The sequence below is a fragment of the Pelobates fuscus genome, chromosome 2 (genome assembly GCF_036172605.1).
Source record: "Pelobates fuscus isolate aPelFus1 chromosome 2, aPelFus1.pri, whole genome shotgun sequence".
NCBI lineage: Eukaryota > Metazoa > Chordata > Amphibia > Anura > Pelobatidae > Pelobates > Pelobates fuscus.
In genome coordinates, this window is record NC_086318.1 from 352,821,872 (window position 1) to 352,849,463 (window position 27,592).

General features: G+C 42.7%; 33 non-coding genes across 33 annotated transcripts; all 33 read right to left on the minus strand.

Moving 5' to 3' along the window:
- Positions 1-75: 75 nt before the first annotated feature.
- Positions 76-242, minus strand: LOC134590999 (U1 spliceosomal RNA). The gene has a single exon (XR_010087841.1). It is a non-coding gene; the product is annotated as a U1 spliceosomal RNA (small nuclear RNA).
- Positions 243-713: 471 nt separating this feature from the next.
- On the minus strand, positions 714-854 carry LOC134593204 (U4 spliceosomal RNA). The gene has a single exon (XR_010089720.1). It is a non-coding gene; the product is annotated as a U4 spliceosomal RNA (small nuclear RNA).
- Positions 855-1,752: 898 nt separating this feature from the next.
- On the minus strand, positions 1,753-1,919 carry LOC134591434 (U1 spliceosomal RNA). Its single transcript, XR_010088215.1, has one exon. It is a non-coding gene; the product is annotated as a U1 spliceosomal RNA (small nuclear RNA).
- Positions 1,920-2,390: 471 nt separating this feature from the next.
- LOC134591866 (U4 spliceosomal RNA) lies at positions 2,391-2,531 on the minus strand. The gene has a single exon (XR_010088571.1). It is a non-coding gene; the product is annotated as a U4 spliceosomal RNA (small nuclear RNA).
- A 907-nt stretch (positions 2,532-3,438) lies between these two features.
- On the minus strand, positions 3,439-3,605 carry LOC134590748 (U1 spliceosomal RNA). Its single transcript, XR_010087626.1, has one exon. It is a non-coding gene; the product is annotated as a U1 spliceosomal RNA (small nuclear RNA).
- Positions 3,606-4,076: 471 nt separating this feature from the next.
- On the minus strand, positions 4,077-4,217 carry LOC134593609 (U4 spliceosomal RNA). Its single transcript, XR_010090067.1, has one exon. It is a non-coding gene; the product is annotated as a U4 spliceosomal RNA (small nuclear RNA).
- A 900-nt stretch (positions 4,218-5,117) lies between these two features.
- On the minus strand, positions 5,118-5,284 carry LOC134589679 (U1 spliceosomal RNA). The gene has a single exon (XR_010086718.1). It is a non-coding gene; the product is annotated as a U1 spliceosomal RNA (small nuclear RNA).
- A 471-nt stretch (positions 5,285-5,755) lies between these two features.
- Positions 5,756-5,896, minus strand: LOC134593797 (U4 spliceosomal RNA). The gene has a single exon (XR_010090228.1). It is a non-coding gene; the product is annotated as a U4 spliceosomal RNA (small nuclear RNA).
- An 898-nt stretch (positions 5,897-6,794) lies between these two features.
- Positions 6,795-6,961, minus strand: LOC134591489 (U1 spliceosomal RNA). The gene has a single exon (XR_010088261.1). It is a non-coding gene; the product is annotated as a U1 spliceosomal RNA (small nuclear RNA).
- Positions 6,962-7,432: 471 nt separating this feature from the next.
- LOC134591867 (U4 spliceosomal RNA) lies at positions 7,433-7,573 on the minus strand. Its single transcript, XR_010088572.1, has one exon. It is a non-coding gene; the product is annotated as a U4 spliceosomal RNA (small nuclear RNA).
- An 899-nt stretch (positions 7,574-8,472) lies between these two features.
- On the minus strand, positions 8,473-8,639 carry LOC134590749 (U1 spliceosomal RNA). The gene has a single exon (XR_010087627.1). It is a non-coding gene; the product is annotated as a U1 spliceosomal RNA (small nuclear RNA).
- A 471-nt stretch (positions 8,640-9,110) lies between these two features.
- On the minus strand, positions 9,111-9,251 carry LOC134593799 (U4 spliceosomal RNA). The gene has a single exon (XR_010090229.1). It is a non-coding gene; the product is annotated as a U4 spliceosomal RNA (small nuclear RNA).
- Positions 9,252-10,149: 898 nt separating this feature from the next.
- LOC134591063 (U1 spliceosomal RNA) lies at positions 10,150-10,316 on the minus strand. Its single transcript, XR_010087896.1, has one exon. It is a non-coding gene; the product is annotated as a U1 spliceosomal RNA (small nuclear RNA).
- Positions 10,317-10,787: 471 nt separating this feature from the next.
- On the minus strand, positions 10,788-10,928 carry LOC134591868 (U4 spliceosomal RNA). Its single transcript, XR_010088573.1, has one exon. It is a non-coding gene; the product is annotated as a U4 spliceosomal RNA (small nuclear RNA).
- Positions 10,929-11,835: 907 nt separating this feature from the next.
- LOC134591162 (U1 spliceosomal RNA) lies at positions 11,836-12,002 on the minus strand. Its single transcript, XR_010087980.1, has one exon. It is a non-coding gene; the product is annotated as a U1 spliceosomal RNA (small nuclear RNA).
- A 471-nt stretch (positions 12,003-12,473) lies between these two features.
- LOC134592111 (U4 spliceosomal RNA) lies at positions 12,474-12,614 on the minus strand. The gene has a single exon (XR_010088785.1). It is a non-coding gene; the product is annotated as a U4 spliceosomal RNA (small nuclear RNA).
- Positions 12,615-13,512: 898 nt separating this feature from the next.
- Positions 13,513-13,679, minus strand: LOC134589680 (U1 spliceosomal RNA). The gene has a single exon (XR_010086719.1). It is a non-coding gene; the product is annotated as a U1 spliceosomal RNA (small nuclear RNA).
- A 471-nt stretch (positions 13,680-14,150) lies between these two features.
- Positions 14,151-14,291, minus strand: LOC134593205 (U4 spliceosomal RNA). Its single transcript, XR_010089721.1, has one exon. It is a non-coding gene; the product is annotated as a U4 spliceosomal RNA (small nuclear RNA).
- An 898-nt stretch (positions 14,292-15,189) lies between these two features.
- Positions 15,190-15,356, minus strand: LOC134590750 (U1 spliceosomal RNA). The gene has a single exon (XR_010087628.1). It is a non-coding gene; the product is annotated as a U1 spliceosomal RNA (small nuclear RNA).
- A 471-nt stretch (positions 15,357-15,827) lies between these two features.
- Positions 15,828-15,968, minus strand: LOC134592112 (U4 spliceosomal RNA). Its single transcript, XR_010088786.1, has one exon. It is a non-coding gene; the product is annotated as a U4 spliceosomal RNA (small nuclear RNA).
- An 898-nt stretch (positions 15,969-16,866) lies between these two features.
- LOC134591406 (U1 spliceosomal RNA) lies at positions 16,867-17,033 on the minus strand. The gene has a single exon (XR_010088190.1). It is a non-coding gene; the product is annotated as a U1 spliceosomal RNA (small nuclear RNA).
- Positions 17,034-17,504: 471 nt separating this feature from the next.
- Positions 17,505-17,645, minus strand: LOC134593207 (U4 spliceosomal RNA). The gene has a single exon (XR_010089722.1). It is a non-coding gene; the product is annotated as a U4 spliceosomal RNA (small nuclear RNA).
- An 898-nt stretch (positions 17,646-18,543) lies between these two features.
- LOC134590752 (U1 spliceosomal RNA) lies at positions 18,544-18,710 on the minus strand. Its single transcript, XR_010087629.1, has one exon. It is a non-coding gene; the product is annotated as a U1 spliceosomal RNA (small nuclear RNA).
- Positions 18,711-19,181: 471 nt separating this feature from the next.
- On the minus strand, positions 19,182-19,322 carry LOC134593800 (U4 spliceosomal RNA). The gene has a single exon (XR_010090230.1). It is a non-coding gene; the product is annotated as a U4 spliceosomal RNA (small nuclear RNA).
- Positions 19,323-20,220: 898 nt separating this feature from the next.
- Positions 20,221-20,387, minus strand: LOC134591458 (U1 spliceosomal RNA). The gene has a single exon (XR_010088235.1). It is a non-coding gene; the product is annotated as a U1 spliceosomal RNA (small nuclear RNA).
- A 470-nt stretch (positions 20,388-20,857) lies between these two features.
- Positions 20,858-20,998, minus strand: LOC134591869 (U4 spliceosomal RNA). The gene has a single exon (XR_010088574.1). It is a non-coding gene; the product is annotated as a U4 spliceosomal RNA (small nuclear RNA).
- A 907-nt stretch (positions 20,999-21,905) lies between these two features.
- LOC134591164 (U1 spliceosomal RNA) lies at positions 21,906-22,072 on the minus strand. The gene has a single exon (XR_010087981.1). It is a non-coding gene; the product is annotated as a U1 spliceosomal RNA (small nuclear RNA).
- A 472-nt stretch (positions 22,073-22,544) lies between these two features.
- LOC134592114 (U4 spliceosomal RNA) lies at positions 22,545-22,685 on the minus strand. The gene has a single exon (XR_010088787.1). It is a non-coding gene; the product is annotated as a U4 spliceosomal RNA (small nuclear RNA).
- Positions 22,686-23,584: 899 nt separating this feature from the next.
- LOC134589681 (U1 spliceosomal RNA) lies at positions 23,585-23,751 on the minus strand. Its single transcript, XR_010086720.1, has one exon. It is a non-coding gene; the product is annotated as a U1 spliceosomal RNA (small nuclear RNA).
- Positions 23,752-24,222: 471 nt separating this feature from the next.
- Positions 24,223-24,363, minus strand: LOC134593794 (U4 spliceosomal RNA). The gene has a single exon (XR_010090225.1). It is a non-coding gene; the product is annotated as a U4 spliceosomal RNA (small nuclear RNA).
- A 994-nt stretch (positions 24,364-25,357) lies between these two features.
- On the minus strand, positions 25,358-25,524 carry LOC134589682 (U1 spliceosomal RNA). Its single transcript, XR_010086721.1, has one exon. It is a non-coding gene; the product is annotated as a U1 spliceosomal RNA (small nuclear RNA).
- A 470-nt stretch (positions 25,525-25,994) lies between these two features.
- LOC134593482 (U4 spliceosomal RNA) lies at positions 25,995-26,135 on the minus strand. The gene has a single exon (XR_010089958.1). It is a non-coding gene; the product is annotated as a U4 spliceosomal RNA (small nuclear RNA).
- A 994-nt stretch (positions 26,136-27,129) lies between these two features.
- On the minus strand, positions 27,130-27,296 carry LOC134590311 (U1 spliceosomal RNA). Its single transcript, XR_010087254.1, has one exon. It is a non-coding gene; the product is annotated as a U1 spliceosomal RNA (small nuclear RNA).
- Positions 27,297-27,592: the final 296 nt, after the last annotated feature.

The following is a 27,592-nucleotide window of genomic DNA, read 5'->3' on the forward strand; positions in this document are numbered from 1 at the left end:
AAGACGGGTGCCGTGGCTGAAATTCTCCTTCGTCAGAATTGGTGAAGTTCTCTATTTTTGTCAAACAAGCAAACACAGGGGAAAGCGCGAACGCAGTCCCCCACTACCATAAATTATGCAGTCAAGTTTCCCACAATTGAGGAAATCGCAGAGGTCAACTGGTACGGAGTGCAATGAACCAGCCTCACTCTGGGAGAGCCACCTTAGGGATCATGGCTATTGCTCCCCTGCCAGGTAAGTATGACATGACGGGTACATTCAAAGGCACGCCCGCTGGGAAGCCTTTCCTTTAGGCTGTGGTGAAATAATAAAGCAAGTTAAAAAAAAAAAAAAGCAAATAAATAATCCAAATGATAGAAGGCTACAAAAGATTACCAAACCTCGTGGCTGATCGTTGTTTTCCTTAGCTACCAGTAATTTTAGTGCCTTCAGGTGGTTAGGTGTGAATAATTGAGCTGGATTCAGGGTGCGAAGGAGCAATTTGCATAAAGGCAAATGCTAGGCCAATGAGCCGAAGGATGGGAATTCGTAGCATGTAGTGAGAATAGTGTGCTGCCGGAAACAAGTGAATTCAGTGGGAGAGAAAGGTAAAAGGGAAATGCTAAGAAGCCAGCGGAAGGAATGGTGCAACAGAGCTCAGGAAGAAACGGGAGTCACGTAAGACACGCCCTAGACATGGGGCGCCATAAACTTTTATTAAACCAATCTTTCAGTCTCCTTAGAGCCTGTCAAAAATTGCCAATGCTGACTGTATTTCAAGTCATCATGGCAGGGTATTGGGTAAAGTTTTCAATTAGCAATAATCACGCCTCGGATTGACCTCATGGGCTACGATACTGCCACTGCGCAAAGCTAACTGTTCAAGTGGGCCAGCTTTTAAGAGCTACCACGTAAGGACACTTTAAGACAGCGGTGAGAAAAAGTTCCTGACCATAAGCCATTGCAAAGGATTATGGGAGGCAATATTCTAATTAGGCCCGCTTCCTCCTACAGGGAAGCTTAAACCCCAACAAATTCCTCGGTCTTCTTATATGGCATCTTGGAATGGTTCCAAACCTATAACAGAGAGTGAGGGCAACCATATCTTGCAGCAAACCTTGTACAATTTTTTTTCTCTCTTTGGAAACAGTTTTGCCAAGATTCTACTACAGCAGCCATTAGGCAGAGTACACAATCGCTGGTCTACGTTCGTCCCCAAAGTCACACATTTCATGACTCCATCGATAGGAATGACCCTTGCCTAGCACCTGTCTTCTCTTCATCCACACTCAACAGGGCTGAAAGAACATTTGTGGTGGCTATTTCAAAATTCCATGGTGTTCATTAGTAAGTGCTAGCAACCACCCAGCTATTCCTAAGGTTTGGTCTGATTGTCTCAAGCGGAAATTCACTGCCTTGATCCAGAAAATCTTTTTTTCCCAGAAATTCAATCAAACGTTAAGTTCTGTTGGAAGACGTAATATAGGTCTCCAATTCTTTATTTCTTCCATTGCATTGAAGCATACAATAAATCAAAAGAAGTCAGGATAAAAAAATGATGAAAAAAAAGCTGAAAAGTTAAAATAAAAAGTGAAATTCTGGCTTAAAACTGGTCTCCAGAAAACATAGATAATAAAAATGATCAAGCCTAGGAAATGATTGTCGCTGCCTGCTTGATGCGGAAAGTAAGAGCCAAAGAAGACGGGTGCCGTGGTTGAAATTATCCTTCGTCAGAATTGGTGAAGTTCTCTATTTTTGTCAAACAAGCAAACACAGGGGAAAGCGCGAATGCAGTCCCCCACTACGATAAATTATGCAGTCGAGTTTCCCACATTTGAGGAAATCGCAGAGATCAACTGGTACGGAGTGCAATGAACCAGCCTCACTCTGGGAGAGCCACCTTAGGGATCATGGCTATTGCTCCCCTGCCAGGTAAGTATGACATGACGGGTACATTCAAAGGCACGCCTGCTGGGAAGCCTTTCCTTTAGGCTGTGGTGAAATAATAAAGCAAGTTAAAAAAAAAAGAAAGCAAATAAATAATCCAAATGATAGAAGGCTACAAAAGATTACCAAACCTCGTGGCTGATCGTTGTTTTCCTTAGCTACCAGTAATTTTAGTGCCTTCAGGTGGTTAGGTGTGAATAATTGAGCTGGATTCAGGGTGCGAAGGAGCAATTTGCATAAAGGCAAATGCTAGGCCAATGAGCCGAAGGATGGGAATTCGTAGCATGTAGTGAGAATAGTGTGCTGCCGGAAACAAGTGGATTCAGTGGGAGAGAAAGGTAAAAGGGAAATGCTAAGAAGCCAGCGGAAGGAATGGTGCAACAGAGCTCAGGAAGAAACGGGAGTCACGTAAGACACGCCCTAGACATGGGGCGCCATAAACTTTTATTAAACCAATCTTTCAGTCTCCTTAGAGCCTGTCAAAAATTGCCAATGCTGACTTTATTTCAAGTCATCATGGCGGGGTATTGGGTAAAGTTTTCAATTAGCAATAATCACGCCTCGGATTGACCTCATGGGCTACGATACTGCCACTGCGCAAAGCTAGCTGTTCAAGTGGGTCAGCTTTTAAGAGCTACCACGTAAGGACACTTTAAGACAGCGGTGAGAAAAAGTTCATGACCATAAGCCATTGCAAAGGATTATGGGAGGCAATATTCTAATTAGGCCCGCTTCCTCCTACAGGGAAGCTTAAACCCCAACAAATTCCTCGGTCTTCTTATATGGCATCTTGGAATGGTTCAAAACCTATAACAGAGAGTGAGGGCAACCATATCTTGCAGCAAACCTTGTACAATTTTTTTTCTCTCTTTGGAAACGGTTTTGCCAAGATTCTACTACAGCAGCCATTAGGCAGAGTACACAATCCGCTGGTCTACGTTCGTCCCCAAAGTCACACATTTCATGACTCCATCGATAGGAATGACCCTTGCCTAGCACCTGTCTTCTCTTCATCCACACTCAACAGGGCTGAAAGAACATTTGTGGTGGCTTTTTCAAAATTCCATGGTGTTCATTAGTAAGTGCTAGCGACCACCCAGCTATTCCTAAGGTTTGGTCTGATTGTCTCAAGCGCTCAAGCGGCAATTCACTGCCTTGATCCAGAAAATCTTTTTTTCCCAGAAATTCAATCAAACGTTACGTTCTGTTGGAAGACGTAATATAGGTCTCCAATTCTTTATTTCTTCCATTGCATTGAAGCATACAATAAATCAAAAGAAGTCAGGATAAAAAAATTATGAAAAAAAAGCTGAAAAATTAAAATAAAAAGTGAAATTCTGGCTTAAAACTGGTCTCCAGAAAACATAGATAATAAAAATGATCAAGCCTAGGAAATGATTGTCGCTGCCTGCTTGATGCGGAAAGTAAGAGCCAAAGAAGACGGGTGCCGTGGCTGAAATTATCCTTCGTCAGAATTGGTGAAGTTCTCTATTTTTGTCAAACAAGCAAACACAGGGGAAAGCGCGAACGCAGTCCCCCACTACCATAAATTATGCAGTCGAGTTTCCCACATTTGAGGAAATCGCAGAGGTCAATTGGTACGGAGTGCAATGAACCAGCCTCACTCTGGGAGAGCCACCTTAGGGATCATGGCTATTGCTCCCCTGCCAGGTAAGTATGACATGACGGGTACATTCAAAGGCACGACCGCTGGGAAGCCTTTCCTTTAGGCTGTGGTGAAATAATAAAGCAAGTAAAAAAAAAAAAAAAGCAAATAAATAATCCAAATGATAGAAGGCTACAAAAGATTACCAAACCTCGTGGCTGATCGTTGTTTTCCTTAGCTACCAGTAATTTTAGTGCCTTCAGGTGGTTAGGTGTGAATAATTGAGCTGGATTCAGGGTGCGAAGGAGCAATTTGCATAAAGGCAAATGCTAGGCCAATGAGCCGAAGGATGGGAATTCGTAGCATGTAGTGAGAATAGTGTGCTGCCGGAAACAAGTGAATTCAGTGGGAGAGAAAGGTAAAAGGGAAATGCTAAGAAGCCAGCGGAAGGAATGGTGCAACAGAGCTCAGGAAGAAACGGGAGTCACGTAAGACACGCCCTAGACATGGGGCGCCATAAACTTTTATTAAACCAATCTTTCAGTCTCCTTAGAGCCTGTAAAAAATTGCCAATGCTGACTGTATTTCAAGTCATCATGGCGTGGTATTGGGTAAAGTTTTCAATTAGCAATAATCACGCCTCGGATTGACCTCATGGGCTACGATACTGCCACTGCGCAAAGCTAGCTGTTCAAGTGGGCAAGCTTTTAAGAGCTACCACGTAAGGACACTTTAAGACAGCGGTGAGAAAAAGTTCATGACCATAAGCCATTGCAAAGGATTATGGGAGGCAATATTCTAATTAGGCCCGCTTCCTCCTACAGGGAAGCTTAAACCCCAACAAATTCCTCGGTCTTCTTATATGGCATCTTGGAATGGTTCCAAACCTATAACAGAGAGTGAGGGCAACCATATCTTGCAGCAAACCTTGTACAATTTTTTTTCTCTCTTTGGAAACTGTTTTGCCAAGATTCTACTACAGCAGCCATTAGGCAGAGTACACAATCCGCTGGTCTACGTTCGTCCCCAAAGTCACACATTTCATGACTCCATCGATAGGAATGACCCTTGCCTAGCACCTGTCTTCTCTTCATCCACACTCAACAGGGCTGAAAGAACATTTGTGGTGGCTTTTTCAAAATTCCATGGTGTTCATTAGTAAGTGCTAGCGACCACCCAGCTATTCCTAAGGTTTGGTCTGATTGTCTCAAGCGGCAATTCACTGCCTTGATCCAGAAAATCTTTTTTTCCCAGAAATTCAATCAAACGTTACGTTCTGTTGGAAGACGTAATATAGGTCTCCAATTCTTTATTTCTTCCATTGCATTGAAGCATACAATAAATCAAAAGAAGTCAGGATAAAAAAATGATGAAAAAAAAAGCTGAAAAGTTAAAATAAAAAGTGAAATTCTGGCTTAAAACTGGTCTCCAGAAAACATAGATAATAAAAATGATCAAGCCTAGGAAATGATTGTCGCTGCCTGCTTGATGTGGAAAGTAAGAACCAAAGAAGACGGGTGCCGTGGCTGAAATTATCCTTCGTCAGAATTGGTGAAGTTCTCTATTTTTGTCAAACAAGCAAACACAGGGGAAAGCGCGAACGCAGTCCCCCACTACCATAAATTATGCAGTCGAGTTTCCCACATTTGAGGAAATCGCAGAGGTCAACTGGTACGGAGTGCAATGAACCAGCCTCACTCTGGGAGAGCCACCTTAGGGATCATGGCTATTGCTCCCCTGCCAGGTAAGTATGACATGACGGGTACATTCAAAGGCACGCCCGCTGGGAAGCCTTTCCTTTAGGCTGTGGTGAAATAATAAAGCAAGTTAAAAAAAAAAAAAAGCAAATAAATAATCCAAATGATAGAAGGCTACAAAAGATTACCAAACCTCGTGGCTGATCGTTGTTTTCCTTAGCTACCAGTAATTTTAGTGCCTTCAGGTGGTTAGGTGTGAATAATTGAGCTGGATTCAGGGTGCGAAGGAGCAATTTGCATAAAGGCAAATGCTAGGCCAATGAGCCGAAGGATGGGAATTCGTAGCATGTAGTGAGAATAGTGTACTGCCGGAAACAAGTGAATTCAGTGGGAGAGAAAGGTAAAAGGGAAATGCTAAGAAGCCAGCGGAAGGAATGGTGCAACAGAGCTCAGGAAGAAACGGGAGTCACATAAGACACGCCCTAGACATGGGGCGCCATAAACTTTTATTAAACCAATCTTTCAGTCTCCTTAGAGCCTGTCAAAAATTGCCAATGCTGACTGTATTTCAAGTCATCATGGCAGGGTATTGGGTAAAGTTTTCAAATAGCAATAATCACGCCTCGGATTGACCTCATGGGCTACGATACTGCTACTGCGCAAAGATAACTGTTCAAGTTGGCCAGCTTTTAAGAGCTACCACGTAAGGACACTTTAAGACAGCGGTGAGAAAAAGTTCATGACCATAAGCCATTGCAAAGGATTATGGGAGGCAATATTCTAATTAGGCCCGCTTCCTCCTACAGGGAAGCTTAAACCCCAACAAATTCCTCGGTCTTCTTATATGGCATCTTGGAATGGTTCCAAACCTATAACAGAGAGTGAGGGCAACCATATCTTGCAGCAAACCTTGTACAATTTTTTTTCTCTCTTTGGAAACAGTTTTGCCAAGATTCTACTACAGCAGCCATTAGGCAGAGTACACAATCGCTGGTCTACGTTCGTCCCCAAAGTCACACATTTCATGACTCCATCGATAGGAATGACCCTTGCCTAGCACCTGTCTTCTCTTCATCCACACTCAACAGGGCTGAAAGAACATTTGTGGTGGCTATTTCAAAATTCCATGGTGTTCATTAGTAAGTGCTAGCAACCACCCAGCTATTCCTAAGGTTTGGTCTGATTGTCTCAAGCGGAAATTCACTGCCTTGATCCAGAAAATCTTTTTTTCCCAGAAATTCAATCAAACGTTAAGTTCTGTTGGAAGACGTAATATAGGTCTCCAATTCTTTATTTCTTCCATTGCATTGAAGCATACAATAAATCAAAAGAAGTCAGGATAAAAAAATGATGAAAAAAAAGCTGAAAAGTTAAAATAAAAAGTGAAATTCTGGCTTAAAACTGGTCTCCAGAAAACATAGATAATAAAAATGATCAAGCCTAGGAAATAATTGTCGCTGCCTGCTTGATGCGGAAAGTAAGAACCAAAGAAGACGGGTGCCGTGGTTGAAATTATCCTTCGTCAGAATTGGTGAAGTTCTCTATTTTTGTCAAACAAGCAAACACAGGGGAAAGCGCGAACGCAGTCCCCCACTACGATAAATTATGCAGTCGAGTTTCCCACATTTGAGGAAATCGCAGAGATCAACTGGTACGGAGTGCAATGAACCAGCCTCACTCTGGGGGAGCCACCTTAGGGATCATGGTTATTGCTCCCCTGCCAGGTAAGTATGACATGACGGGTACATTCAAAGGCACGCCTGCTGGGAAGCCTTTCCTTTAGGCTGTGGTGAAATAATAAAGCAAGTTAAAAAAAAAAAAAAGCAAATAAATAATCCAAATGATAGAAGGCTACAAAAGATTACCAAACCTCGTGGCTGATCGTTGTTTTCCTTAGCTACCAGTAATTTTAGTGCCTTCAGGTGGTTAGGTGTGAATAATTGAGCTGGATTCAGGGTGCGAAGGAGCAATTTGCATAAAGGCAAATGCTAGGCCAATGAGCCGAAGGATGGGAATTCGTAGCATGTAGTGAGAATAGTGTGCTGCCGGAAACAAGTGGATTCAGTGGGAGAGAAAGGTAAAAGGGAAATGCTAAGAAGCCAGCGGAAGGAATGGTGCAACAGAGCTCAGGAAGAAACGGGAGTCACGTAAGACACGCCCTAGACATGGGGCGCCATAAACTTTTATTAAACCAATCTTTCAGTCTCCTTAGAGCCTGTCAAAAATTGCCAATGCTGACTTTATTTCAAGTCATCATGGCGGGGTATTGGGTAAAGTTTTCAATTAGCAATAATCACGCCTCGGATTGACCTCATGGGCTACGATACTGCCACTGCGCAAAGCTAGCTGTTCAAGTGGGCCAGCTTTTAAGAGCTACCACGTAAGGACACTTTAAGACAGCGGTGAGAAAAAGTTCATGACCATAAGCCATTGCAAAGGATTATGGGAGGCAATATTCTAATTAGGCCCGCTTCCTCCTACAGGGAAGCTTAAACCCCAACAAATTCCTCGGTCTTCTTATATGGCATCTTGGAATGGTTCCAAACCTATAACAGAGAGTGAGGGCAACCATATCTTGCAGCAAACCTTGTACAATTTTTTTTCTCTCTTTGGAAACTGTTTTGCCAAGATTCTACTACAGCAGCCATTAGGCAGAGTACACAATCCGCTGGTCTACGTTCGTCCCCAAAGTCACACATTTCATGACTCCATCGATAGGAATGACCCTTGCCTAGCACCTGTCTTCTCTTCATCCACACTCAACAGGGCTGAAAGAACATTTGTGGTGGCTTTTTCAAAATTCCATGGTGTTCATTAGTAAGTGCTAGCGACCACCCAGCTATTCCTAAGGTTTGGTCTGATTGTCTCAAGCGGCAATTCACTGCCTTGATCCAGAAAATCTTTTTTTCCCAGAAATTCAATCAAACGTTACGTTCTGTTGGAAGATGTAATATAGGTCTCCAATTCTTTATTTCTTCCATTGCATTGAAGCATACAATAAATCAAAAGAAGTCAGGATAAAAAAATGATGAAAAAAAAGCTGAAAAATTAAAATAAAAAGTGAAATTCTGGCTTAAAACTGGTCTCCAGAAAACATAGATAATAAAAATGATCAAGCCTAGGAAATGATTGTCGCTGCCTGCTTGATGCGGAAAGTAAGAGCCAAAGAAGACGGGTGCCGTGGCTGAAATTATCCTTCGTCAGAATTGGTGAAGTTCTCTATTTTTGTCAAACAAGCAAACACAGGGGAAAGCGCGAACGCAGTCCCCCACTACCATAAATTATGCAGTCGAGTTTCCCACATTTGAGGAAATCGCAGAGGTCAATTGGTACGGAGTGCAATGAACCAGCCTCACTCTGGGAGAGCCACCTTAGGGATCATGGCTATTGCTCCCCTGCCAGGTAAGTATGACATGACGGGTACATTCAAAGGCACGACCGCTGGGAAGCCTTTCCTTTAGGCTGTGGTGAAATAATAAAGCAAGTAAAAAAAAAAAAAAAGCAAATAAATAATCCAAATGATAGAAGGCTACAAAAGATTACCAAACCTCGTGGCTGATCGTTGTTTTCCTTAGCTTCCAGTAATTTTAGTGCCTTCAGGTGGTTAGGTGTGAATAATTGAGCTGGATTCAGGGTGCGAAGGAGCAATTTGCATAAAGGCAAATGCTAGGCCAATGAGCCGAAGGATGGGAATTCGTAGCATGTAGTGAGAATAGTGTACTGCCGGAAACAAGTGAATTCAGTGGGAGAGAAAGGTAAAAGGGAAATGCTAAGAAGCCAGCGGAAGGAATGGTGCAACAGAGCTCAGGAAGAAACGGGAGTCACGTAAGACACGCCCTAGACATGGGGCGCCATAAACTTTTATTAAACCAATCTTTCAGTCTCCTTAGAGCCTGTCAAAAATTGCCAATGCTGACTGTATTTCAAGTCATCATGGCAGGGTATTGGGTAAAGTTTTCAAATAGCAATAATCACGCCTCGGATTGACCTCATGGGCTACGATACTGCTACTGCGCAAAGATAGCTGTTCAAGTTGGCCAGCTTTTAAGAGCTACCACGTAAGGACACTTTAAGACAGCGGTGAGAAAAAGTTCATGACCATAAGCCATTGCAAAGGATTATGGGAGGCAATATTCTAATTAGGCCCGCTTCCTCCTACAGGGAAGCTTAAACCCCAACAAATTCCTCGGTCTTCTTATATGGCATCTTGGAATGGTTCCAAACCTATAACAGAGAGTGAGGGCAACCATATCTTGCAGCAAACCTTGTACAATTTTTTTTCTCTCTTTGGAAACAGTTTTGCCAAGATTCTACTACAGCAGCCATTAGGCAGAGTACACAATCGCTGGTCTACGTTCGTCCCCAAAGTCACACATTTCATGACTCCATCGATAGGAATGACCCTTGCCTAGCACCTGTCTTCTCTTCATCCACACTCAACAGGGCTGAAAGAACATTTGTGGTGGCTATTTCAAAATTCCATGGTGTTCATTAGTAAGTGCTAGCAACCACCCAGCTATTCCTAAGGTTTGGTCTGATTGTCTCAAGCGGAAATTCACTGCCTTGATCCAGAAAATCTTTTTTTCCCAGAAATTCAATCAAACGTTAAGTTCTGTTGGAAGACGTAATATAGGTCTCCAATTCTTTATTTCTTCCATTGCATTGAAGCATACAATAAATCAAAAGAAGTCAGGATAAAAAAATGATGAAAAAAAAGCTGAAAAGTTAAAATAAAAAGTGAAATTCTGGCTTAAAACTGGTCTCCAGAAAACATAGATAATAAAAATGATCAAGCCTAGGAAATGATTGTCGCTGCCTGCTTGATGCGGAAAGTAAGAGCCAAAGAAGACGGGTGCCGTGGTTGAAATTATCCTTCGTCAGAATTGGTGAAGTTCTCTATTTTTGTCAAACAAGCAAACACAGGGGAAAGCGCGAACGCAGTCCCCCACTACGATAAATTATGCAGTCGAGTTTCCCACATTTGAGGAAATCGCAGAGATCAACTGGTACGGAGTGCAATGAACCAGCCTCACTCTGGGAGAGCCACCTTAGGGATCATGGCTATTGCTCCCCTGCCAGGTAAGTATGACATGACGGGTACATTCAAAGGCACGCCTGCTGGGAAGCCTTTCCTTTAGGCTGTGGTGAAATAATAAAGCAAGTTAAAAAAAAAAAAAAGCAAATAAATAATCCAAATGATAGAAGGCTACAAAAGATTACCAAACCTCGTGGCTGATCGTTGTTTTCCTTAGCTACCAGTAATTTTAGTGCCTTCAGGTGGTTAGGTGTGAATAATTGAGCTGGATTCAGGGTGCGAAGGAGCAATTTGCATAAAGGCAAATGCTAGGCCAATGAGCCGAAGGATGGGAATTCGTAGCATGTAGTGAGAATAGTGTGCTGCCGGAAACAAGTGGATTCAGTGGGAGAGAAAGGTAAAAGGGAAATGCTAAGAAGCCAGCGGAAGGAATGGTGCAACAGAGCTCAGGAAGAAACGGGAGTCACGTAAGACACGCCCTAGACATGGGGCGCCATAAACTTTTATTAAACCAATCTTTCAGTCTCCTTAGAGCCTGTCAAAAATTGCCAATGCTGACTTTATTTCAAGTCATCATGGCGGGGTATTGGGTAAAGTTTTCAATTAGCAATAATCACGCCTCGGATTGACCTCATGGGCTACGATACTGCCACTGCGCAAAGCTAGCTGTTCAAGTGGGCCAGCTTTTAAGAGCTACCACGTAAGGACACTTTAAGACAGCGGTGAGAAAAAGTTCATGACCATAAGCCATTGCAAAGGATTATGGGAGGCAATATTCTAATTAGGCCCGCTTCCTCCTACAGGGAAGCTTAAACCCCAACAAATTCCTCGGTCTTCTTATATGGCATCTTGGAATGGTTCCAAACCTATAACAGAGAGTGAGGGCAACCATATCTTGCAGCAAACCTTGTACAATTTTTTTTCTCTCTTTGGAAACGGTTTTGCCAAGATTCTACTACAGCAGCCATTAGGCAGAGTACACAATCCGCTGGTCTACGTTCGTCCCCAAAGTCACACATTTCATGACTCCATCGATAGGAATGACCCTTGCCTAGCACCTGTCTTCTATTCATCCACACTCAACAGGGCTGAAAGAACATTTGTGGTGGCTTTTTCAAAATTCCATGGTGTTCATTAGTAAGTGCTAGCGACCACCCAGCTATTCCTAAGGTTTGGTCTGATTGTCTCAAGCGCTCAAGCGGCAATTCACTGCCTTGATCCAGAAAATCTTTTTTTCCCAGAAATTCAATCAAACGTTACGTTCTGTTGGAAGACGTAATATAGGTCTCCAATTCTTTATTTCTTCCATTGCATTGAAGCATACAATAAATCAAAAGAAGTCAGGATAAAAAAATGATGAAAAAAAAGCTGAAAAATTAAAATAAAAAGTGAAATTCTGGCTTAAAACTGGTCTCCAGAAAACATAGATAATAAAAATGATCAAGCCTAGGAAATGATTGTCGCTGCCTGCTTGATGCGGAAAGTAAGAGCCAAAGAAGACGGGTGCCGTGGCTGAAATTATCCTTCGTCAGAATTGGTGAAGTTCTCTATTTTTGTCAAACAAGCAAACACAGGGGAAAGCACGAACGCAGTCCCCCACTACCATAAATTATGCAGTCGAGTTTCCCACATTTGAGGAAATCGCAGAGGTCAATTGGTACGGAGTGCAATGAACCAGCCTCACTCTGGGAGAGCCACCTTAGGGATCATGGCTATTGCTCCCCTGCCAGGTAAGTATGACATGACGGGTACATTCAAAGGCACGACCGCTGGGAAGCCTTTCCTTTAGGCTGTGGTGAAATAATAAAGCAAGTAAAAAAAAAAAAAAAGCAAATAAATAATCCAAATGATAGAAGGCTACAAAAGATTACCAAACCTCGTGGCTGATCGTTGTTTTCCTTAGCTACCAGTAATTTTAGTGCCTTCAGGTGGTTAGGTGTGAATAATTGAGCTGGATTCAGGGTGCGAAGGAGCAATTTGCATAAAGGCAAATGCTAGGCCAATGAGCCGAAGGATGGGAATTCGTAGCATGTAGTGAGAATAGTGTGCTGCCGGAAACAAGTGAATTCAGTGGGAGAGAAAGGTAAAAGGGAAATGCTAAGAAGCCAGCGGAAGGAATGGTGCAACAGAGCTCAGGAAGAAACGGGAGTCACGTAAGACACGCCCTAGACATGGGGCGCCATAAACTTTTATTAAACCAATCTTTCAGTCTCCTTAGAGCCTGTCAAAAATTGCCAATGCTGACTGTATTTCAAGTCATCATGGCGGGGTATTGGGTAAAGTTTTCAATTAGCAATAATCACGCCTCGGATTGACCTCATGGGCTACGATACTGCCACTGCGCAAAGCTAGCTGTTCAAGTGGGCAAGCTTTTAAGAGCTACCACGTAAGGACACTTTAAGACAGCGGTGAGAAAAAGTTCATGACCATAAGCCATTGCAAAGGATTATGGGAGGCAATATTCTAATTAGGCCCGCTTCCTCCTACAGGGAAGCTTAAACCCCAACAAATTCCTCGGTCTTCTTATATGGCATCTTGGAATGGTTCCAAACCTATAACAGAGAGTGAGGGCAACCATATCTTGCAGCAAACCTTGTACAATTTTTTTTCTCTCTTTGGAAACAGTTTTGCCAAGATTCTACTACAGCAGCCATTAGGCAGAGTACACAATCGCTGGTCTACGTTCGTCCCCAAAGTCACACATTTCATGACTCCATCGATAGGAATGACCCTTGCCTAGCACCTGTCTTCTCTTCATCCACACTCAACAGGGCTGAAAGAACATTTGTGGTGGCTTTTTCAAAATTCCATGGTGTTCATTAGTAAGTGCTAGCGACCACCCAGCTATTCCTAAGGTTTGGTCTGATTGTCTCAAGCGGCAATTCACTGCCTTGATCCAGAAAATCTTTTTTTCCCAGAAATTCAATCAAACGTTACGTTCTGTTGGAAGACGTAATATAGGTCTCCAATTCTTTATTTCTTCCATTGCATTGAAGCATACAATAAATCAAAAGAAGTCAGGATAAAAAAATGATGAAAAAAAAGCTGAAAAGTTAAAATAAAAAGTGAAATTCTGGCTTAAAACTGGTCTCCAGAAAACATAGATAATAAAAATGATCAAGCCTAGGAAATGATTGTCGCTGCCTGCTTGATGTGGAAAGTAAGAACCAAAGAAGACGGGTGCCGTGGCTGAAATTATCCTTCGTCAGAATTGGTGAAGTTCTCTATTTTTGTCAAACAAGCAAACACAGGGGAAAGCGCGAACGCAGTCCCCCACTACCATAAATTATGCAGTCGAGTTTCCCACATTTGAGGAAATCGCAGAGGTCAACTGGTACGGAGTGCAATGAACCAGCCTCACTCTGGGAGAGCCACCTTAGGGATCATGGCTATTGCTCCCCTGCCAGGTAAGTATGACATGACGGGTACATTCAAAGGCACGCCCACTGGGAAGCCTTTCCTTTAGGCTGTGGTGAAATAATAAAGCAAGTTAAAAAAAAAAAAAAGCAAATAAATAATCCAAATGATAGAAGGCTACAAAAGATTACCAAACCTCGTGGCTGATCGTTGTTTTCCTTAGCTACCAGTAATTTTAGTGCCTTCAGGTGGTTAGGTGTGAATAATTGAGCTGGATTCAGGGTGCGAAGGAGCAATTTGCATAAAGGCAAATGCTAGGCCAATGAGCCGAAGGATGGGAATTCGTAGCATGTAGTGAGAATAGTGTACTGCCGGAAACAAGTGAATTCAGTGGGAGAGAAAGGTAAAAGGGAAATGCTAAGAAGCCAGCGGAAGGAATGGTGCAACAGAGCTCAGGAAGAAACGGGAGTCACGTAAGACACGCCCTAGACATGGGGCGCCATAAACTTTTATTAAACCAATCTTTCAGTCTCCTTAGAGCCTGTCAAAAATTGCCAATGCTGACTGTATTTCAAGTCATCATGGCAGGGTATTGGGTAAAGTTTTCAATTAGCAATAATCACGCCTCGGATTGACCTCATGGGCTACGATACTGCCACTGCGCAAAGCTAACTGTTCAAGTGGGCCAGCTTTTAAGAGCTACCACGTAAGGACACTTTAAGACAGCGGTGAGAAAAAGTTCATGACCATAAGCCATTGCAAAGGATTATGGGAGGCAATATTCTAATTAGGCCCGCTTCCTCCTACAGGGAAGCTTAAACCCCAACAAATTCCTCGGTCTTCTTATATGGCATCTTGGAATGGTTCCAAACCTATAACAGAGAGTGAGGGCAACCATATCTTGCAGCAAACCTTGTACAATTTTTTTTCTCTCTTTGGAAACAGTTTTGCCAAGATTCTACTACAGCAGCCATTAGGCAGAGTACACAATCGCTGGTCTACGTTCGTCCCCAAAGTCACACATTTCATGACTCCATCGATAGGAATGACCCTTGCCTAGCACCTGTCTTCTCTTCATCCACACTCAACAGGGCTGAAAGAACATTTGTGGTGGCTATTTCAAAATTCCATGGTGTTCATTAGTAAGTGCTAGCAACCACCCAGCTATTCCTAAGGTTTGGTCTGATTGTCTCAAGCGGAAATTCACTGCCTTGATCCAGAAAATCTTTTTTTCCCAGAAATTCAATCAAACGTTAAGTTCTGTTGGAAGACGTAATATAGGTCTCCAATTCTTTATTTCTTCCATTGCATTGAAGCATACAATAAATCAAAAGAAGTCAGGATAAAAAAATGATGAAAAAAAAGCTGAAAAATTAAAATAAAAAGTGAAATTCTGGCTTAAAACTGGTCTCCAGAAAACATAGATAATAAAAATGATCAAGCCTAGGAAATGATTGTCGCTGCTTGCTTGATGCGGAAAGTAAGAGCCAAAGAAGACGGGTGCCGTGGCTGAAATTATCCTTCGTCAGAATTGGTGAAGTTCTCTATTTTTGTCAAACAAGCAAACACAGGGGAAAGCGCGAACGCAGTCCCCCACTACCATAAATTATGCAGTCGAGTTTCCCACATTTGAGGAAATCGCAGAGGTCAATTGGTACGGAGTGCAATGAACCAGCCTCACTCTGGGAGAGCCACCTTAGGGATCATGGCTATTGCTCCCCTGCCAGGTAAGTATGACATGACGGGTACATTCAAAGGCACGACCGCTGGGAAGCCTTTCCTTTAGGCTGTGGTGAAATAATAAAGCAAGTAAAAAAAAAAAAAAAGCAAATAAATAATCCAAATGATAGAAGGCTACAAAAGATTACCAAACCTCGTGGCTGATCGTTGTTTTCCTTAGCTACCAGTAATTTTAGTGCCTTCAGGTGGTTAGGTGTGAATAATTGAGCTGGATTCAGGGTGCGAAGGAGCAATTTGCATAAAGGCAAATGCTAGGCCAATGAGCCGAAGGATGGGAATTCGTAGCATGTAGTGAGAATAGTGTGCTGCCGGAAACAAGTGAATTCAGTGGGAGAGAAAGGTAAAAGGGAAATGCTAAGAAGCCAGCGGAAGGAATGGTGCAACAGAGCTCAGGAAGAAACGGGAGTCACGTAAGACACGCCCTAGACATGGGGCGCCATAAACTTTTATTAAACCAATCTTTCAGTCTCCTTAGAGCCTGTCAAAAATTGCCAATGCTGACTGTATTTCAAGTCATCATGGCGGGGTATTGGGTAAAGTTTTCAATTAGCAATAATCACGCCTCGGATTGACCTCATGGGCTACGATACTGCCACTGCGCAAAGCTAGCTGTTCAAGTGGGCAAGCTTTTAAGAGCTACCACGTAAGGAAACTTTAAGACAGCGGTGAGAAAAAGTTCATGACCATAAGCCATTGCAAAGGATTATGGGAGGCAATATTCTAATTAGGCCCGCTTCCTCCTACAGGGAAGCTTAAACCCCAACAAATTCCTCGGTCTTCTTATATGGCATATTGTAATGGTTCCAAACCTATAACAGAGAGTGAGGGCAACCATATCTTGCAGCAAACCTTGTACAATTTTTTTTCTCTCTTTGGAAACAGTTTTGCCAAGATTCTACTACAGCAGCCATTAGGCAGAGTACACAATCCGCTGGTCTACGTTCGTCCCCAAAGTCACACATTTCATGACTCCATCGATAGGAATGACCCTTGCCTAGCACCTGTCTTCTCTTCATCCACACTCAACAGGGCTGAAAGAACATTTGTGGTGGCTTTTTCAAAATTCCATGGTGTTCATTAGTAAGTGCTAGCGACCACCCAGCTATTCCTAAGGTTTGGTCTGATTGTCTCAAGCGGCAATTCACTGCCTTGATCCAGAAAATCTTTTTTTCCCAGAAATTCAATCAAACGTTACGTTCTGTTGGAAGACGTAATATAGGTCTCCAATTCTTTATTTCTTCCATTGCATTGAAGCATACAATAAATCAAAAGAAGTCAGGATAAAAAAATGATGAAAAAAAAGCTGAAAAGTTAAAATAAAAGTGAAATTCTGGCTTAAAACTGGTCTCCAGAAAACATAGATAATAAAAATGATCAAGCCTAGGAAATGATTGTCGCTGCCTGCTTGATGTGGAAAGTAAGAACCAAAGAAGACGGGTGCCGTGGCTGAAATTATCCTTCGTCAGAATTGGTGAAGTTCTCTATTTTTGTCAAACAAGCAAACACAGGTGAAAGCGCGAACGCAGTCCCCCACTACCATAAATTATGCAGTCAAGTTTCCCACATTTGAGGAAATCGCAGAGGTCAACTGGTACGGAGTGCAATGAACCAGCCTCACTCTGGGAGAGCCACCTTAGGGATCATGGCTATTGCTCCCCTGCCAGGTAAGTATGACATGACGGGTACATTCAAAGGCACGCCCGCTGGGAAGCCTTTCCTTTAGGCTGTGGTGAAATAATAAAGCAAGTTAAAAAAAAAAAAAAGCAAATAAATAATCCAAATGATAGAAGGCTACAAAAGATTACCAAACCTCGTGGCTGATCGTTGTTTTCCTTAGCTACCAGTAATTTTAGTGCCTTCAGGTGGTTAGGTGTGAATAATTGAGCTGGATTCAGGGTGCGAAGGAGCAATTTGCATGAAGGCAAATGCTAGGCCAATGAGCCGAAGGATGGGAATTCGTAGCATGTAGTGAGAATAGTGTACTGCCGGAAACAAGTGAATTCAGTGGGAGAGAAAGGTAAAAGGGAAATGCTAAGAAGCCAGCGGAAGGAATGGTGCAACAGAGCTCAGGAAGAAACGGGAGTCACGTAAGACACGCCCTAGACATGGGGCGCCATAAACTTTTATTAAACCAATCTTTCAGTCTCCTTAGAGCCTGTCAAAAATTGCCAATGCTGACTGTATTTCAAGTCATCATGGCAGGGTATTGGGTAAAGTTTTCAATTAGCAATAATCACGCCTCGGATTGACCTCATGGGCTACGATACTGCCACTGCGCAAAGCTAACTGTTCAAGTGGGCCAGCTTTTAAGAGCTACCACGTAAGGACACTTTAAGACAGCGGTGAGAAAAAGTTCATGACCATAAGCCATTGCAAAGGATTATGGGAGGCAATATTCTAATTAGGCCCGCTTCCTCCTACAGGGAAGCTTAAACCCCAACAAATTCCTCGGTCTTCTTATATGGCATCTTGGAATGGTTCCAAACCTATAACAGAGAGTGAGGGCAACCATATCTTGCAGCAAACCTTGTACAATTTTTTTTCTCTCTTTGGAAACAGTTTTGCCAAGATTCTACTACAGCAGCCATTAGGCAGAGTACACAATCGCTGGTCTACGTTCGTCCCCAAAGTCACACATTTCATGACTCCATCGATAGGAATGACCCTTGCCTAGCACCTGTCTTCTCTTCATCCACACTCAACAGGGCTGAAAGAACATTTGTGGTGGCTATTTCAAAATTCCATGGTGTTCATTAGTAAGTGCTAGCAACCACCCAGCTATTCCTAAGGTTTGGTCTGATTGTCTCAAGCGGAAATTCACTGCCTTGATCCAGAAAATCTTTTTTTCCCAGAAATTCAATCAAACGTTAAGTTCTGTTGGAAGACGTAATATAGGTCTCCAATTCTTTATTTCTTCCATTGCATTGAAGCATACAATAAATCAAAAGAAGTCAGGATAAAAAAATGATGAAAAAAAAGCTGAAAAATTAAAATAAAAAGTGAAATTCTGGCTTAAAACTGGTCTCCAGAAAACATAGATAATAAAAATGATCAAGCCTAGGAAATGATTGTCGCTGCCTGCTTGATGCGGAAAGTAAGAGCCAAAGAAGACGGGTGCCGTGGCTGAAATTATCCTTCGTCAGAATTGGTGAAGTTCTCTATTTTTGTCAAACAAGCAAACACAGGGGAAAGCGCGAACGCAGTCCCCCACTACCATAAATTATGCAGTCGAGTTTCCCACATTTGAGGAAATCGCAGAGGTCAATTGGTACGGAGTGCAATGAACCAGCCTCACTCTGGGAGAGCCACCTTAGGGATCATGGCTATTGCTCCCCTGCCAGGTAAGTATGACATGACGGGTACATTCAAAGGCACGACCGCTGGGAAGCCTTTCCTTTAGGCTGTGGTGAAATAATAAAGCAAGTAAAAAAAAAAAAAAAGCAAATAAATAATCCAAATGATAGAAGGCTACAAAAGATTACCAAACCTCGTGGCTGATCGTTGTTTTCCTTAGCTACCAGTAATTTTAGTGCCTTCAGGTGGTTAGGTGTGAATAATTGAGCTGGATTCAGGGTGCGAAGGAGCAATTTGCATAAAGGCAAATGCTAGGCCAATGAGCCGAAGGATGGGAATTCGTAGCATGTAGTGAGAATAGTGTACTGCCGGAAACAAGTGAATTCAGTGGGAGAGAAAGGTAAAAGGGAAATGCTAAGAAGCCAGCGGAAGGAATGGTGCAACAGAGCTCAGGAAGAAACGGGAGTCACGTAAGACACGCCCTAGACATGGGGCGCCATAAACTTTTATTAAACCAATCTTTCAGTCTCCTTAGAGCCTGTCAAAAATTGCCAATGCTGACTGTATTTCAAGTCATCATGGCAGGGTATTGGGTAAAGTTTTCAAATAGCAATAATCACGCCTCGGATTGACCTCATGGGCTACGATACTGCTACTGCGCAAAGATAACTGTTCAAGTTGGCCAGCTTTTAAGAGCTACCACGTAAGGACACTTTAAGACAGCGGTGAGAAAAAGTTCATGACCATAAGCCATTGCAAAGGATTATGGGAGGCAATATTCTAATTAGGCCCGCTTCCTCCTACAGGGAAGCTTAAACCCCAACAAATTCCTCGGTCTTCTTATATGGCATCTTGGAATGGTTCCAAACCTATAACAGAGAGTGAGGGCAACCATATCTTGCAGCAAACCTTGTACAATTTTTTTTCTCTCTTTGGAAACAGTTTTGCCAAGATTCTACTACAGCAGCCATTAGGCAGAGTACACAATCGCTGGTCTACGTTCGTCCCCAAAGTCACACATTTCATGACTCCATCGATAGGAATGACCCTTGCCTAGCACCTGTCTTCTCTTCATCCACACTCAACAGGGCTGAAAGAACATTTGTGGTGGCTATTTCAAAATTCCATGGTGTTCATTAGTAAGTGCTAGCAACCACCCAGCTATTCCTAAGGTTTGGTCTGATTGTCTCAAGCGGAAATTCACTGCCTTGATCCAGAAAATCTTTTTTTCCCAGAAATTCAATCAAACGTTAAGTTCTGTTGGAAGACGTAATATAGGTCTCCAATTCTTTATTTCTTCCATTGCATTGAAGCATACAATAAATCAAAAGAAGTCAGGATAAAAAAATGATGAAAAAAAAGCTGAAAAGTTAAAATAAAAAGTGAAATTCTGGCTTAAAACTGGTCTCCAGAAAACATAGATAATAAAAATGATCAAGCCTAGGAAATGATTGTCGCTGCCTGCTTGATGCGGAAAGTAAGAGCCAAAGAAGACGGGTGCCGTGGTTGAAATTATCCTTCGTCAGAATTGGTGAAGTTCTCTATTTTTGTCAAACAAGCAAACACAGGGGAAAGCGCGAACTCAGTCCCCCACTACGATAAATTATGCAGTCGAGTTTCCCACATTTGAGGAAATCGCAGAGATCAACTGGTACGGAGTGCAATGAACCAGCCTCACTCTGGGAGAGCCACCTTAGGGATCATGGCTATTGCTCCCCTGCCAGGTAAGTATGACATGACGGGTACATTCAAAGGCACGCCTGCTGGGAAGCCTTTCCTTTAGGCTGTGGTGAAATAATAAAGCAAGTTAAAAAAAAAAAAAGCAAATAAATAATCCAAATGATAGAAGGCTACAAAAGATTACCAAACCTCGTGGCTGATCGTTGTTTTCCTTAGCTACCAGTAATTTTAGTGCCTTCAGGTGGTTAGGTGTGAATAATTGAGCTGGATTCAGGGTGCGAAGGAGCAATTTGCATAAAGGCAAATGCTAGGCCAATGAGCCGAAGGATGGGAATTCGTAGCATGTAGTGAGAATAGTGTGCTGCCGGAAACAAGTGGATTCAGTGGGAGAGAAAGGTAAAAGGGAAATGCTAAGAAGCCAGCGGAAGGAATGGTGCAACAGAGCTCAGGAAGAAACGGGAGTCACGTAAGACACGCCCTAGACATGGGGCGCCATAAACTTTTATTAAACCAATCTTTCAGTCTCCTTAGAGCCTGTCAAAAATTGCCAATGCTGACTTTATTTCAAGTCATCATGGCGGGGTATTGGGTAAAGTTTTCAATTAGCAATAATCACGCCTCGGATTGACCTCATGGGCTACGATACTGCCACTGCGCAAAGCTAGCTGTTCAAGTGGGCCAGCTTTTAAGAGCTACCACGTAAGGACACTTTAAGACAGCGGTGAGAAAAAGTTCATGACCATAAGCCATTGCAAAGGATTATGGGAGGCAATATTCTAATTAGGCCCGCTTCCTCCTACAGGGAAGCTTAAACCCCAACAAATTCCTCGGTCTTCTTATATGGCATCTTGGAATGGTTCCAAACCTATAACAGAGAGTGAGGGCAACCATATCTTGCAGCAAACCTTGTACAATTTTTTTTCTCTCTTTGGAAACGGTTTTGCCAAGATTCTACTACAGCAGCCATTAGGCAGAGTACACAATCCGCTGGTCTACGTTCGTCCCCAAAGTCACACATTTCATGACTCCATCGATAGGAATGACCCTTGCCTAGCACCTGTCTTCTATTCATCCACACTCAACAGGGCTGAAAGAACATTTGTGGTGGCTTTTTCAAAATTCCATGGTGTTCATTAGTAAGTGCTAGCGACCACCCAGCTATTCCTAAGGTTTGGTCTGATTGTCTCAAGCGCTCAAGCGGCAATTCACTGCCTTGATCCAGAAAATCTTTTTTTCCCAGAAATTCAATCAAACGTTACGTTCTGTTGGAAGACGTAATATAGGTCTCCAATTCTTTATTTCTTCCATTGCATTGAAGCATACAATAAATCAAAAGAAGTCAGGATAAAAAAATGATGAAAAAAAAGCTGAAAAATTAAAATAAAAAGTGAAATTCTGGCTTAAAACTGGTCTCCAGAAAACATAGATAATAAAAATGATCAAGCCTAGGAAATGATTGTCGCTGCCTGCTTGATGCGGAAAGTAAGAGCCAAAGAAGACGGGTGCCGTGGCTGAAATTATCCTTCGTCAGAATTGGTGAAGTTCTCTATTTTTGTCAAACAAGCAAACACAGGGGAAAGCACGAACGCAGTCCCCCACTACCATAAATTATGCAGTCGAGTTTCCCACATTTGAGGAAATCGCAGAGGTCAATTGGTACGGAGTGCAATGAACCAGCCTCACTCTGGGAGAGCCACCTTAGGGATCATGGCTATTGCTCCCCTGCCAGGTAAGTATGACATGACGGGTACATTCAAAGGCACGACCGCTGGGAAGCCTTTCCTTTAGGCTGTGGTGAAATAATAAAGCAAGTAAAAAAAAAAAAAAAAGCAAATAAATAATCCAAATGATAGAAGGCTACAAAAGATTACCAAACCTCGTGGCTGATCGTTGTTTTCCTTAGCTACCAGTAATTTTAGTGCCTTCAGGTGGTTAGGTGTGAATAATTGAGCTGGATTCAGGGTGCGAAGGAGCAATTTGCATAAAGGCAAATGCTAGGCCAATGAGCCGAAGGATGGGAATTCGTAGCATGTAGTGAGAATAGTGTGCTGCCGGAAACAAGTGAATTCAGTGGGAGAGAAAGGTAAAAGGGAAATGCTAAGAAGCCAGCGGAAGGAATGGTGCAACAGAGCTCAGGAAGAAACGGGAGTCACGTAAGACACGCCCTAGACATGGGGCGCCATAAACTTTTATTAAACCAATCTTTCAGTCTCCTTAGAGCCTGTCAAAAATTGCCAATGCTGACTGTATTTCAAGTCATCATGGCGGGGTATTGGGTAAAGTTTTCAATTAGCAATAATCACGCCTCGGATTGACCTCATGGGCTACGATACTGCCACTGCGCAAAGCTAGCTGTTCAAGTGGGCAAGCTTTTAAGAGCTACCACGTAAGGACACTTTAAGACAGCGGTGAGAAAAAGTTCATGACCATAAGCCATTGCAAAGGATTATGGGAGGCAATATTCTAATTAGGCCCGCTTCCTCCTACAGGGAAGCTTAAACCCCAACAAATTCCTCGGTCTTCTTATATGGCATCTTGGAATGGTTCCAAACCTATAACAGAGAGTGAGGGCAACCATATCTTGCAGCAAACCTTGTACAATTTTTTTTCTCTCTTTGGAAACTGTTTTGCCAAGATTCTACTACAGCAGCCATTAGGCAGAGTACACAATCCGCTGGTCTACGTTCGTCCCCAAAGTCACACATTTCATGACTCCATCGATAGGAATGACCCTTGCCTAGCACCTGTCTTCTCTTCATCCACACTCAACAGGGCTGAAAGAACATTTGTGGTGGCTTTTTCAAAATTCCATGGTGTTCATTAGTAAGTGCTAGCGACCACCCAGCTATTCCTAAGGTTTGGTCTGATTGTCTCAAGCGGCAATTCACTGCCTTGATCCAGAAAATCTTTTTTTCCCAGAAATTCAATCAAACGTTACGTTCTGTTGGAAGACGTAATATAGGTCTCCAATTCTTTATTTCTTCCATTGCATTGAAGCATACAATAAATCAAAAGAAGTCAGGATAAAAAAATGATGAAAAAAAAGCTGAAAAGTTAAAATAAAAAGTGAAATTCTGGCTTAAAACTGGTCTCCAGAAAACATAGATAATAAAAATGATCAAGCCTAGGAAATGATTGTCGCTGCCTGCTTGATGTGGAAAGTAAGAACCAAAGAAGACGGGTGCCGTGGCTGAAATTATCCTTCGTCAGAATTGGTGAAGTTCTCTATTTTTGTCAAACAAGCAAACACAGGGGAAAGCGCGAACGCAGTCCCCCACTACCATAAATTATGCAGTCGAGTTTCCCACATTTGAGGAAATCGCAGAGGTCAACTGGTACGGAGTGCAATGAACCAGCCTCACTCTGGGAGAGCCACCTTAGGGATCATGGCTATTGCTCCCCTGCCAGGTAAGTATGACATGACGGGTACATTCAAAGGCACGCCCGCTGGGAAGCCTTTCCTTTAGGCTGTGGTGAAATAATAAAGCAAGTTAAAAAAAAAAAAAAGCAAATAAATAATCCAAATGATAGAAGGCTACAAAAGATTACCAAACCTCGTGGCTGATCGTTGTTTTCCTTAGCTACCAGTAATTTTAGTGCCTTCAGGTGGTTAGGTGTGAATAATTGAGCTGGATTCAGGGTGCGAAGGAGCAATTTGCATAAAGGCAAATGCTAGGCCAATGAGCCGAAGGATGGGAATTCGTAGCATGTAGTGAGAATAGTGTGCTGCCGGAAACAAGTGAATTCAGTGGGAGAGAAAGGTAAAAGGGAAATGCTAAGAAGCCAGCGGAAGGAATGGTGCAACAGAGCTCAGGAAGAAACGGGAGTCACGTAAGACACGCCCTAGACATGGGGCGCCATAAACTTTTATTAAACCAATCTTTCAGTCTCCTTAGAGCCTGTCAAATATTGCCAATGCTGACTGTATTTCAAGTCATCATGGCGGGGTATTGGGTAAAGTTTTCAATTAGCAATAATCACGCCTCGGATTGACCTCATGGGCTACAATACTGCCATTGCGCAAAGCTAGCTGTTCAAGTGGGCCAGCTTTTAAGAGCTACCACGTAAGGACACTTTAAGACAGCGGTGAGAAAAAGTTCATGACCATAAGCCATTGCAAAGGATTATGGGAGGCAATATTCTAATTAGGCCCGCTTCCTCCTACAGGGAAGCTTAAACCCCAACAAATTCCTCGGTCTTCTTATATGGCATCTTGGAATGGTTCCAAACCTATAACAGAGAGTGAGGGCAACCATATCTTGCAGCAAACCTTGTACATTTTTTTTTCTCTCTTTGGAAACAGTTTTGCCAAGATTCTACTACAGCAGCCATTAGGCAGAGTACACAATCCGCTGGTCTACGTTCGTCCCCAAAGTCACACATTTCATGACTCCATCGATAGGAATGACCCTTGCCTAGCACCTGTCTTCTCTTCATCCACACTCAACAGGGCTGAAAGAACATTTGTGGTGGCTTTTTCAAAATTCCATGGTGTTCATTAGTAAGTGCTAGCGACCACCCAGCTATTCCTAAGGTTTGGTCTGATTGTCTCAAGCGGCAATTCACTGCCTTGATCCAGAAAATCTTTTTTTCCCAGAAATTCAATCAAACGTTACGTTCTGTTGGAAGACGTAATATAGGTCTCCAATTCTTTATTTCTTCCATTGCATTGAAGCATACAATAAATCAAAAGAAGTCAGGATAAAAAAATGATGAAAAAAAAGCTGAAAAGTTAAAATAAAAAGTGAAATTCTGGCTTAAAACTGGTCTCCAGAAAACATAGATAATAAAAATGATCAAGCCTAGGAAATGATTGTCACTGCCTGCTTGATGTGGAAAGTAAGAGCCAAAGAAGACGGGTGCCGTGGCTGAAATTATCCTTCGTCAGAATTGGTGAAGTTCTCTATTTTTGTCAAACAAGCAAACACAGGGGAAAGCGCGAACGCAGTCCCCCACTACCATAAATAAATTCTCCTTCGTCAGAATTGGTGAAGTTCTCTATTTTTGTCAAACAAGCAAACACAGGGGAAAGCGCGAACGCAGTCCCCCACTACCATAAATTATGCAGTCGAGTTTCCCACATTTGAGGAAATCGCAGAGGTCAACTGGTACGGAGTGCAATGAACCAGCCTCACTCTGGGAGAGCCACCTTAGGGATCATGGCTATTGCTCCCCTGCCAGGTAAGTATGACATGACGGGTACATTCAAAGGCACGCCCGCTGGGAAGCCTTTCCTTTAGGCTGTGGTGAAATAATAAAGCAAGTTAAAAAAAAAAAAAGCAAATAAATAATCCAAATGATAGAAGGCTACAAAAGATTACCAAACCTCGTGGCTGATCGTTGTTTTCCTTAGCTACCAGTAATTTTAGTGCCTTCAGGTGGTTAGGTGTGAATAATTGAGCTGGATTCAGGGTGCGAAGGAGCAATTTGCATAAAGGCAAATGCTAGGCCAATGAGCCGAAGGATGGGAATTCGTAGCATGTAGTGAGAATAGTGTGCTGCCGGAAACAAGTGAATTCAGTGGGAGAGAAAGGTAAAAGGGAAATGCTAAGAAGCCAGCGGAAGGAATGGTGCAACAGAGCTCAGGAAGAAACGGGAGTCACGTAAGACAAGCCCTAGACATGGGGCGCCATAAACTTTTATTAAACCAATCTTTCAGTCTCCTTAGAGCCTGTCAAATATTGCCAATGCTGACTGTATTTCAAGTCATCATGGCGGGGTATTGGGTAAAGTTTTCAATTAGCAATAATCACGCCTCGGATTGACCTCATGGGCTACGATACTGCCACTGCGCAAAGCTAGCTGTTCAAGTGGGCCAGCTTTTAAGAGCTACCACGTAAGGAAACTTTAAGACAGCGGTGAGAAAAAGTTCATGACCATAAGCCATTGCAAAGGATTATGGGAGGCAATATTCTAATTAGGCCCACTTCCTCCTACAGGGAAGCTTAAACCCCAACAAATTCCTCGGTCTTCTTATATGGCATCTTGGAATGGTTCCAAACCTATAACAGAGAGTGAGGGCAACCATATCTTGCAGCAAACCTTGTACATTTTTTTTTCTCTCTTTGGAAACAGTTTTGCCAAGATTCTACTACAGCAGCCATTAGGCAGAGTACACAATCCGCTGGTCTACGTTCGTCCCCAAAGTCACACATTTCATGACTCCATCGATAGGAATGACCCTTGCCTAGCACCTGTCTTCTCTTCATCCACACTCAACAGGGCTGAAAGAACATTTGTGGTGGCTTTTTCAAAATTCCATGGTGTTCATTAGTAAGTGCTAGCGACCACCCAGCTATTCCTAAGGTTTGGTCTGATTGTCTCAAGCGGCAATTCACTGCCTTGATCCAGAAAATCTTTTTTTCCCAGAAATTCAATCAAACGTTACGTTCTGTTGGAAGACGTAATATAGGTCTCCAATTCTTTATTTCTTCCATTGCATTGAAGCATACAATAAATCAAAAGAAGTCAGGATAAAAAAATGATGAAAAAAAAGCTGAAAAGTTAAAATAAAAAGTGAAATTCTGGCTTAAAACTGGTCTCCAGAAAACATAGATAATAAAAATGATCAAGCCTAGGAAATGATTGTCACTGCCTGCTTGATGTGGAAAGTAAGAGCCAAAGAAGACGGGTGCCGTGGCTGAAATTATCCTTCGTCAGAATTGGTGAAGTTCTCTATTTTTGTCAAACAAGCAAACACAGGGGAAAGCGCGAACGCAGTCCCCCACTACCATAAATAAATTCTCCTTCGTCAGAATTGGTGAAGTTCTCTATTTTTGTCAAACAAGCAAACACAGGGGAAAGCGCGAACGCAGTCCCCCACTACCATAAATTATGCAGTCGAGTTTCCCACATTTGAGGAAATCGCAGAGGTCAACTGGTACGGAGTGCAATGAACCAACCTCACTCTGGGAGAGCCACCTTAGGGATCATGGCTATTGCTCCCCTGCCAGGTAAGTATGACATGACGGGTACATTCAAAGGCACGCCCGCTGGGAAGCCTTTCCTTTAGGCTGTGGTGAAATAATAAAGCAAGTTAAAAAAAAAAAAAGCAAATAAATAATCCAAATGATAGAAGGCTACAAAAGATTACCAAACCTCGTGGCTGATCGTTGTTTTCCTTAGCTACCAGTAATTTTAGTGCCTTCAGGTGGTTAGGTGTGAATAATTGAGCTGGATTCAGGGTGCGAAGGAGCAATTTGCATAAAGGCAAATGCTAGGCCAATGAGCCGAAGGATGGGAATTCGTAGCATGTAG